The sequence below is a fragment of the Macaca fascicularis genome, chromosome 17 (assembly GCF_037993035.2).
Source record: "Macaca fascicularis isolate 582-1 chromosome 17, T2T-MFA8v1.1".
Classification (NCBI taxonomy): domain Eukaryota; kingdom Metazoa; phylum Chordata; class Mammalia; order Primates; family Cercopithecidae; genus Macaca; species Macaca fascicularis.
In genome coordinates, this window is record NC_088391.1 from 65505642 (window position 1) to 65518040 (window position 12399).

Sequence of the window (12399 nt, forward strand, 5' to 3'; positions counted from 1 at the left end):
ATTTCTAGGTCAAAAGGTAAGTGCACATGCAATTTTCATAGCAATTGCCAAATTTCCCTGCACGTGTTATGTATCTTTTTGCATTCCCATGCAATATATGAGAGTGCCAGTTTCTTTACAGCCTTTCCAAGAGAATGTGTTGTCAAAGCTGTGGATATTTGCCAGTATAATATATGAAAAATGGCATCAGTGTAGTTTTAATCGACATTTTTTTCTTTTTTGAGCGAGGTTGAGAATATTTTTAAATGATTTAGAGCCAGTTGCATTTCTTTCAGTATGAACCATTTGTTCATTTCCCTAGCTCATTTTTCTGTAGGATGGTTGGTGCTTTTCTTTACATGTTTAGAAGCTTGTTATGTAGTACGATACTGAGGCTTTGTATGTGATATAAGTTGCAAATATTTTCCTAAATACATTATTGTTGTTTCCTTATTTTTTCTTGTCATATATATTTTTAAAAATTTTATGTAAGCAAACGTACTTTTCCTTATTATTTCTGGATTTGGTCTAACTATGGAATACTTGTTCAGACTAGGCATAGAGAGAAATTCACCCAAGTTTCCTTCTATTATTTGTATGGCTTCATTTCTTTAATAGAATCTCTTGTTCACTTGAAATTCACCCAAGTATACTTTTTTCACCACGTTTTAAAAAATATATAGTTTTCCACTAATTTGAGATATTGCCTTTATTGTACACTAAATTAATATATAAATGGGCCTAATTCTAAATTTTCTCTTCTGTTCCTCTGGCTATCTTCGCTAATACCATACTTTTAAAACTACAGACTTAGCAGTATGTTTTACTATTTTGTAGGATTTAGTTCCACTCCTCACACTTCTTTTTCGCTGTATTTCTATTTTTCCTTGCATCTCCTGTAATTTCTGCTTTATTAAAGCTTGTTGTGGCATTAGATGTACATGTATTAATAAAAATTATTTGAATTGTAGTCTTTGACATCCAATAGTAACCTTTGTTTCTTTCAGTGCATTTGTTTTGTTCTAAATTCTATCTTCTCAGATATCAAGATTGTAACCCTGCTGTCTTTTATCCTCATTTGTCCAGTACATTTTCATCAATCCTTAAAATGAAAATAAAAACATTCTTCTGAATCACTTTAAGTTATGTGATATTTTTTGTCGGCCAATCTACAAATTTGCTTTTACTTAAACTATATATATAATAAATATATATGTATATATATCTTATAAATAAAAGGAGAATTTCAGATTATGTATGTGTGTTTATATATTTCATCTATTTAATAATACTTTTAATGTTACTTTAGTATTTGTACAAGTTTTTATATGAATAGTTTGTCATTAAATGGTCTTTTATTCTCATTCTCTCTTTTAGATATTTTAGTATTTAAGAAAGTCTATATTTTTATTCTAATGGGTAATTTTATATCAGTATTATTATATTAGAGCCCTATTTGTTTTTTCAATGCCCTTTTCCTTTTTTGCTTATTGCATATTGGTTTCCTATGATAAGCAATATTGATATTAGCTGTTAATTTTATCTTTTCCTTTCCCTGTCTTAAGACATATGATTTAAAGTAATACCCACTTATGTCTAGTACTCTTTTTATACTTTTTATACTTATTTGCTTTCTCCCATCATTTTTGATAATTGTCCTATATCTACATTGTCAGAGTATACAGCTACTATATATTATACTGTCTCCTTTATGACCATCATTAATTTAAGTTTTCCATGTAAACATTTTTAATGTTTATCAAAAGTCCTTAAGTTGATAGTTCTCTTGCACTTTTGGTTGTTGGAAGATAATTTCCTAATAGCTTTCTTCATAGAGGTTTATGGGAACACGAATGATATTTACAACCATATTTCTGTGGCCTCTATATCTGACAATTAGTTTGGCTGGATGTAAAATATATCCTCAATTTTAATTTCTTCTCCTGTGTAGCTAAATGTATTTTACACTATGGTGATTTGGCATAAAGTATCATTATTGAGAAATATGCTCAAAATCTGTTTTTGTTTCCTTCATAAGTGGCTTGATCTGTTTTGGAAATCTCCCATTTTATTTATTTCTTTTTCTTCCTTTATTTTATTTTATTTTACTTTATTCTGTAGGATCAGTAATTTTACTAGAATATGCCTAGAATTTGTCATTTTGAGTTGACTTTTCCTAGCTAAGTAGTGTCATTTTAGCGTATAGTTTCAACTGTATTTTATTTCAAGGAAGCTTTTTGAATTTTCATTTTTAATCTTGTTTCCATTTCATTGTTTTGATTTTCCTCTTTGGAGGCTCCTATTGTGCATATATTTTAACATTTTTTCTCTGGAATCCTTTAATCTTTCTCTTTCTTGTTGATTTTTAAATATTTCTTCTTTTTTCTTTCTATTTCTCTATTGTGTTTTTTCTATCCTATGTTCCTTCTAGTTTAGACTTCATTTCTTAATATATGTTTTCTAATATTTTGCTGAGTTCTATGATCTCATTTCTGACTTTCTCTTTTTCTTTTTTTTCTTTTTTCTTTTCAGACGGAGTCTCGCTCTGTCACCCAGGCCCAAATGCAGTGGCGCAATCTCGACCCACTGCAAGCTCCACCTCCGGGTTCACGCCATTCTCCTGCCTCAGCCTCCTGCCATTCTCCTGCCTCAGCCTCCTGCCATTCTCCTGCCTCAGCCTCCAGAGTAGCTGGGACTACAAGCGCCCCCATCACGCCCGGCTAATTTTTTTTTTCTTTTTTCTTTGTTCTTTTTTTTTGTATTTTTAGTAAAGACTGGGTTTCACCGTGTTAGCCAAGATGGTCTCGATTTCCTGACTTTGTTATCTCTTTGTTATCTGCCCGACTCGGCCTCCTAAAGTGCTAGGATTACAGGTGTGAGTCACCGCACCCTTCCCATTGCTGACCTTTTCTAATTCAAAGTAATTTTGTTCTTCGTGACATTTTATCTTTTATCCGTGACCTGGAAATGCAAGTGTGTTTTATCAACAGTAATCAAGAGTTTGAATAAATCTGTAAGACCTAACTGATTGCATATATTGGTAAGGAAACTTCTATATTCTGTAGGAATATAATTTATCTTTTGTCTTATTTTTTATAGTAACTTTGTATGGGATTTGATTATAATTCTTTCACTGAATTTCCAGGAAATGTTTTTTTTAATACTTTAAGCGGTAAGAGACACGCCAGTATTGCTTAAAGAAAAAAGTTTTATAGTACACTTTAGTGAATCTCATGGAGTGTTCAAAAGCATGGCCTCTTACTTTTTGAGATTTCCTGGCCTGCGTTCCTTTCTCATATGTTTATTTGGACCATTTCAATTTATTTGCCCCTATGATCCCTGTTTTGATCAATTTGGATTCTACTCCCAAAAGAATCATCTGATTAGGGAATTTTCCTAGAGGGAAAGTTGGCTGATTATTTTGAGAGTTCATACAGCAGAATACTCCAAATTTCAGAAAGTCTGGTAAACACTGTACTCAATCACAAATTGGATCCTTCAAAAACTCCTACAAGTTTCCGCTGCTATTCTTAAATTAGCTTGTCACACTTTGCAGAGTAGCTGCTGGCAATTTTGAGTTTCCTGTCAGGGTCTATCTGAAATTCTGTTGCTTCTCTTCATTTCTTCCTGCATAGATGCATATACAAGACAGGTCTTTTAGTTGATTTGTCGCCATGTACTTTTATTTGGGGGAGTCATAGTGATGTTATATTACCTAGTTTTGATGTAGTTGGTGATTGTGAGGTTCTTTTATTAAAATTATTTTGTATATTCTGTCTGTTTTTATAGGGGGTAGGGACCTGCAGAGATTAAAAACCATGATGTCACTGTATTCTCAGAATTCCCCAAGTAACTTTTTCAACCCCATGTGTTGTCAAATTATCAGAATCCCAGTCAACATAAATTTCTTGTCTCAAGCAGAAAGAACTTCCTTAATCAGAGCAAACTTGATGAATTAAACCCACATACATCTCTTTCATGTGAGCCCATTATATTAACATTTTTAAATGTCCTACCCATTTTCCTTAATGCTACATCCTTGATTAGTATGTAATATGTTTACAGTAACTCACTAGAAACATGTTTACAAATATTTTCCATGTAATAACTCTAGTCCACCAGCTTTCCAGCCTGTAATATCTGTGTCCTTTCTGCCTGTTACCAGTTTACTGGCCTGAAGTCCCATACTGTGGCTCCTCCTAGATGCAATCCCACTGTTGGTATTAAGTCAGTTTTTGTTGAAAAGTAGTTTCAATGCTACAGCATCAGGGAAAATCTGTAGGAAATTTTGAGATCCATCCATATATGAGAGGAAGATCAACTATATTTGAAAACTAGTTCCAATATTAACAAGCCCTGTGATTAAGTTAACAATAAAGATAATATGACAATTCATAGTATTACTGTGACAGGCATATTATCTAATATGTATAAAGTCATTAGTATGAAGTCTTACATTATTCCATGAAACACACAAATGATAATGTGTATGTTAATTAATACAAATGATAATGATTACTATGTGACATATGACATCTGAAGATTCAGACTGTGTTGGAAGGATATTTTATGAGGGCTATTCAATAGTTAATAATTTTACATATGCTATCTCTGATGACCTGTTTATTTACTAACTTACAAACTTCATCCATATTTTGTAATCTCACAAGGATTACTTAAATGCTCTCCTATTACTTTCTCTTCAGATTCAGGTTATGTTCTTTGCCAAAAGAACTATTGTAATATATTGACCTTTTCTGCTAACTGGCATGTTTACATAGTAATATTATTAATAGGAATATCTCTGCAAACAAATGGTAATGATCTTATGTTAATGGCCAGGTGAATGCTTTCTGAATACAGAAAAATTTAGGGGTTTTCAAAGGCAATTGAAACGTAAGTATTTTGGCAAAAGGATATTTAGTTATATGGGGCTATGCAAAAATAAAGAATATGATGACTGTACTTTTTCTAAAACTCACAGAGAAGTTTTTCTGTTTCTTCTGCAAATTGAAATAAAAAAATCAAGAATTAATGCTAAGTGATTAATATGTACTCAGATTTGGGCTAAAATATACATTTTCCAAACAACCAATTAAAATATTCCACAATCATTTAGTTGTTTTTGAAATGTTGTTATTTATTGACCAGCAAGTCATATTTCTATATAATAGCTCAAAATATAAGTTAATCAGAAGCTTTAGCAATAATTCCAAGTTTTGTGTACATTTTCAATGTGAAAAATTGCTAGAGCAAACAAATCATCTCTATAGTAAGCTACAAGCATAATAGATTAGATATATACACCGAGGAGACCTGTTGTGCTCTTAACAGAATTTGCGAAATGGCCAAACAGTAAAATTCTCTGGTTGTTCTCCCCCTACTTTTGCTCAGGAAAAGTCAAAGAATCCATGTTTTAGAGAATTGTGAGATATAATTTCAGCTTATAACTGCTATAAGAACAGCAGTTATTCTTTCTGTCAAAAGCTGGGAAGATATAAAATCCCCTCACTGCTAATGCAAAAGACAGACTGTAGAGATGACTAACTATACTGAGAGCCAAGAGAACAGAATGAAAAAGTGTACTCAAGACAGAGTGAGCAAGGAATCAGCAGAGTCTCACAAATAATTAAAAGAACCTCTTCCCAGAAGTAATGAAAATAGGAAGAAGCAATGTTTTACAGTGTCGATTATTGGCAGACACTGCACTTGACATTCATTAATTCTCACGCAAGACACCTCAAAGTCGGTATTATTCTTGTCATTTACTAAGGCAAGAAAACTAAGAGGTCGGAATTTAGTGACTTGTTTTCTTAATTTGTTTATTTTGCTATAACAGAATACCTGCACCTGGCTTGTAAGTAACAGAAATTTATTTGGCTCATGGTGTGGAGGCTGGGAAGTCTAAAACTGAGGGGCCGCGTGTGGTGAGGGGTGTCTTGTTGTGTCATCCCATGGAGGAAGAGCAAAGAAAGGGTGAGAAAGTGTAAGAGGTTGAATTTGCGGACCCAGGCTCTTTCAAAATTGGCATTAATCCATTGATGAAGGTAGAGCCCTCATGACCTAAACACCTTCTGTTAAGCTCCACCTCCCAACACCGATACATTGGGGATGAAGTTTCCAACACATGCTTTTTGGAGGACACATTCAAACCACAGCACTTGTAGCAGAGCTGGTATTTGAACCCAGGTCTTTCTATATTGGGTACAAATACAAAAAGTGATGTGACACCAATTCACTTACTATTGAACGTTCTTGGAAATAAGTACATTTTGTCTGAACCATGTCAGGGTGCCAAATGATCAATTTCATTTGAAAATTGAGTTTTTGTTTACTCTAGAGACCTTTCGATAAATACAATTTTTAATAAAACAATATTTCAACAAAGTTTCAAGACCATTAACTAGGCCACAAAAATTCATTTGTCCCCAAAACACAAGTTGAACAGATCATATTCAATAATCAGAGTAAAATTATTAATAACAAATTGACAAAAGAAAAAATATATAGAAATTTAAGTGCTCCTAAATAATACTGTATCAAAGAAAAATCTAAAATAATGTTAGATATTATAGAATATAAAGAAAATAATACCACTATCCATTAACTGTCCATTTTATTCCTTAATGCTCCTTAAACAGTTATCAGGAGAAAGACATATTAATTGAGCCAAAAATTAGGGAAGTTTAAAAAAACATAAATTAGTAAAGATAATAGCATAAGTCAATGAATCAAAATACAGAGTAGTAGAAAAAATAATAAATTAAATTCCAATAGTATGAAAGAACTGCAGACAGAATTCTGAAAAATATAATTCAGGAGTACTAGAACTCACTCAGATACACAAAATAAGGAATAATAGGGTGAAATAACAGACAAAATTTGTAGAATCACTTTGTCACTATTTTAAAATATCAGTGAAATGCTTATTTTCTTTATTGAAAAGTAAAAATTCTAATTTAAAAAACTTGAAAGACAATTTGAAATTTATTAAGTAAACACTCAGACACTTTAATGGATAGTTATTTCAAACTCTCAAGGAATAGTTTTCTTCCATGTACTCTGTTCTCAAGTTAATGGATGTAAAATTAAATAAATATTAAAACTCAATAAAGGATAATTATCTAATCTGCTTTATGTAGTAAATACAATTCTGATACCAAAGTATGATATGTCTGATCACCCCCCAGCCTGCAAAATTATACACCAATTCCTAATATAAATATAGAATTAATGCCAGGCACAGTAGCTCATGCCTGTAATCCCAGAACTTTGGGAGGCCAAGGCGGGAGGATGACTTGAAGCCAGAAGTTCGAGACTAGCCTGGGCCACATAGTGGGACACCCTCACATCTCTACAAAAAACGTTTTTGAAAAGAAGAACTAACCAGTCACAGCAGCATGTGCCTACAGTCTCTGCTACATTGGAGGCTGAGATAGGAAGATAACTTGAGCCCAAGTGTCCAAGGCTGCAGTGAGCTATGACTGGGCAAAGACACTCCAGTCTGGGCAGCAGAGTGAGACCCTGTCTCCAAAACTTAAAAAAAAAAAAAAAAAAAAATATATATATATATATATATATATATGTATATGTTTGTAGGTTTTCTATTAAAAATGATTACTTCATTATATATTTATACATTGTCTATTCAAAAGTATTACTTCATTTTATATGTAGTATATAATAGAATATATATTATATATCTAAAATAGATATAAATAAAATATATAATGAAATAATAGTTATAGTTATAACTATAATATAAATAAATATAATATAAACATATTTATTTAATATATAGTTATATTTATAGTTTATAGTTATATTTAATATATAGGTATATTTATAGTTTGTATATATAGTATAACTATAATATAAATAAATATAATACAAATATAATGTAAGTTTTCTACAGAAAACCTACAAACTGAATTCTACACAGTGTGTATACAGAAGAATTCTCCAAATACAGAGAGGAAAAGGCGCTTACCCTTATCAGATTCTACAATATTGCCGTGGTTTAAATGTTTGTCCCCTCTAAAATTTAATCACCAACGTGGCAGTATTGAGAGGTATGGACTTTAAGAGGTGTTTGGCTTATGAGGGCTCTGTTCTCATGAATGAATTAATCTATTCATAGGAGTATAAGGATGGCTTATTCTGGAAAATCTATTACATTACAAGGGTTGATAGGCAATGTCTTACCAGAGACAGGATAGTGGGAGCCATCAGCCCTGGCTATAATTACAAAAGGATACACTGTTATAGAGCATTTTAAAACAACAATAAAATTAATAAAAGTCCTTCTGCTTTTTATTATGATCATGTACTTTCAATTCTATATGATGTCAGAGATAAAATACTCCTCCTAGACAAAAGATGTTTGTCGCTCTAAATTCTAAACAATGGCCTGTACCCAGGCCAGACAGCTCCCACTGCCTGCCCTTGATACACCACTGCTATGGGTAAAATTCAACCAAAGCAAACCAAAACATATGTGAATATGAATTAAAGGCCACAGGCCTTTGATAAAATGTAACATCTCTTGCTGACTTTTTTTTGGTAAAACTAGATATGGCAAGATAACTCAATATGATAAACATTGCAATCTTAAATTTTTATCATAATTGAAAGTTTTAGAAGTATTTCATTAAAATAATAAAGCAATGATCCTTATTAATGGACTTATTATTTTTACATTGCTCTTAAAATTCTGAAAAATACAATGAAATATGAAGTAGAAATTAGTTGTCTAGCGATAGGAAATAGACAAAATAATTAATAGATTATATAATTATGTAATTATTAAACCCAGAAAAGTGATGGAAAAAATCACTTAAATTGATTAAGCATTTAATACATGCACCAAACAAATGAAAAAAAATGCTTTCTTTTCCTATGTCCTATAAATTTTGATCTATAAACCGACGAAAAAACAAAAGATCAAATCACAGCAGAAATTAAATTCTTAGGCATTTCTATAACAAAAAGTACATGATAATTATATGAAGAAAAGATAATATTTTCTAGAGAATTATGAGAAATAATTTTAAAATGTAGACATGCCAGACTAGTAGATAAAAAGATGGAATATCTGAAATATTTTTATTTTAATTTAATGCATACATTTAATGGCAACCAAATAAAAGTTCCAGTAGAACTTCTTTAACTTGACTGAAATGTTAAATTTCCTGGAGGAAGAATAAACAAATAAGTAAAATTTAAAAAATAATCATTTCATAAAGGGAGAGGAGGGGTACTTGTCCTATCAGATAATAGAATATCGTCATGGTTTGAATGTTTGTCCCCTCCAAAACTTAATCACGAATGTGGCAGTGTGGAGAGGTAGGGACTTTAAGAGGGGATTGGGTTATGAGGGCTCTGTTCTCATGAATGAATTAATCTATTCCTAGGTAGATTAATAAACCAGTGGGCTAATGGATTGATAAGTTATCGTGGTAAGGGGACTGGTGGCTTTCTGAAAGGAAGTAAGACCTGAGCTACCACGCTCAGCCCCCTCACCATGGATACCTTCTTCTGCCTTGGGAATCTGCAGCGTCTCCCCCAGCAAGAAGGCCCTCACCAAATGCAGCCCCTCCCGCTTTACTCCTCAGCCTCTATAACTGTAAGAAAGAAACTCCTTTTCTTTATGAATTTCAAAGTTGCAGGTATTCTGTTATAAGCAACAGAAAATGAACTAAGAAATGCATATTATATAACCTGAGTAAATAAAAGAATATGATATGAATGTAAGAATTAATTGACAATAAAAATCAATAGACACACGTGACATGGACTAACACTAATACTTGAGAACTCAGAATGTGGATGAGCTTGGAGGACATTGTTAGGCAAAATAACTTAGGCACATAAAGATAAATGCCATGTATTCTCATTCACATGTGTAAGCTAAAAAATGTGATCTCATACCAGTAGAGAGTATAGTAGTGGTTACTAGAGGAAGGGAAGGATGTGAGAACTATGTAGTAAGAGGTTGGTTAACCAATACAAAAGTACAGCTAGACAGAAAGAATAGGTTAAGTGTTCTATCACACAAGAGGCTGACTACAGTTAACAACTTATTGTGTATTTTCAGATAGCTAGAAGAGTGGATTATAACTGTTCCCAACACAAAGAAACGATAAATGTTTGAAGTGATGTATGTGATAATCACCCTGATGTAATTAATCATTACATCTTGTAAACAGGTACCAAAATCTCACATCTTACCCCATAAATGTGTTTAATATTATGTGTCAATTAAAAATAATAATAAGACCAGGCACAGTGGCCCACGCCTGTAATCCCAGTGCTTTAGGTGGCTAAGGCAGGAGGATCATGTGAGCTCAGGAGTTAGAGGCTGCAGTGAGCCATGATCTTTCCTTTTCATGGTATTCCAGCCTGGGGGACAGAGTGAGAACCTGTCTCAAAAAAAAAAAAAAAAAAAAAAAAAAAAGTAACTAAAAAAGATAACTGGGTAGGAAAGTAAATGCAATTGGATAGGCTACTGGGGAATTTAATTTCTTGCACTGGACAGTAGGTATCCACAAATACTTGTTGATTTATTCCTTGTAACCCTAACTATGTATGAAGTATTTATTTTTTTGTTATTTTTCTACTCCTGTGACAGATTATGAAATGTTTTATTTTTAAAGGGACCAATGGGTAAAGGGGGATATTTAACAAATTGGGAAAATTTGTCTTTTGGAAGAAAACACAAGTTAAACTTTTGTTTGCATAGAGATTTCTAGATATTACCCATATTTCCAATATTCCTCCTTTCTGTGGATATACTATATGTTGCAGAACTACATGTCCCTTTCTGATCAACGGGCTCTGATAAATTAATTAGGAGCCAGTGAATGATTGTCCATGCTCTTTCCTCTGTTGCAGACGCCTGTGTCTAGAAAGATGGAGCTCCAGGTTTTGCAGCGGGAACTCATTTGGTAAGACTGTTCCCTCCGATAATGTGCGAGGCAGAATGTGTACCCAATGAATGTGTGTCTCTAGCATGAGAACTCGCAAAGCAGATATTAATCTGTGCTGGTCACTATGGGTTGTATTTGATAAGGAATTATAAGAAAAACAGTTCTGAAAAGTATTATCTGTTTGCCAGCAAGAATGAAAAAAATAGTTCAGATATTTGGGGTCTTGAATGAGTTAAACCAGTAATTGCTTTCAATCCTAAATAGTAAAAGAGAAAATGTTAAAAGACGTTAAAATTGAGCTGTTTACAAAAACAAACAAACAAGCAACAGCAACAAAAATAAATAATAGATTTAGACTGTACTTTTACTCATAAAAAGGAATTAATGAGATAAAAATGCCTTAGGGAAAGATCAAACTAAGGGCCTGAGGCCCAGTAATCTTTTCAATTGGAAAAATAGCTCAGGTAAAAGAGCTTAAGGGTTCCATTCTGTCATCAAATCCAGATAGACTCAAGAAAACTACCGGGGTCTTCAAGCTGGGAGAGGTACAGGCACACGAGTGTAAAGAAATACAGATGAAGTGAGAAGTGTGTTAGATAAAGAATCGTAGCTGTAGCGATTGGCACATGGAATTAATTGGAATTCAATAGGTTAGAAAAACCAACAAAGTTTTAAGAGAGTTGTATTGCTTAAGAAACTGTGAGCCTGCACTAAAAGTGTTTGAGACTCTAAAACAAGGGTGTCCAATCTTTTGGCTTCCCTGGGCCACACTGGAAGAAGAAGAATTGTCAAACTAACTAACACTAGTGATAGCTGATGAGCAAAGCCAAAAACCAAAAACAACAACAACAACAACAACAAAAACTCGTGATATTTTAAGAAAGGTTACAAATTGGTGTTAGGCTGCATTCAGAGCGGCCCTGGGCGGCGTGCTAAAACACCTCTCAGGCCCTGAGTAGGAAGTAGGCTAAGAAAACTTCATATTCTCTAGGATCCATTTTATATGAGCCCAAGAAGGGAGAAAGGAAAGGAAAAATATCTCCCTGAGGGTGGAGACAGAAGACACAGAGACCAAGAACCAAGCTGGATCCTCCAGGAGAGCAGAGTCTGGGCCTCATGAAGGTAGGGTACTCAAAAAACGTCTGCCTGGAAGGAATTCAGAATTTTTCAGGAACAGGGACTCCTGTTTCCTTTTTCAATTATGACATGTGTAAGTGCCAGATAACTTGTCATTTTAGTTGCTAGGTTTCCAAAGCTATGGGAGCTACCTGTAGACTTGACATAGAGAGTACAGTATGCAAGGATTTTGTATCCAAGGATTCGACCAACTGTGGATAGAAAATATTTTTTAAAAACTCAATAAAAACAATATAACAATAAAAACTAATATAAACAAAACAATATAGCATTAACTATTTACATAGTATTTACATTGTATTAGGTGTTGTAAGTAATATAAAAATGATTTAAAATATATGGAAGGATATGTATA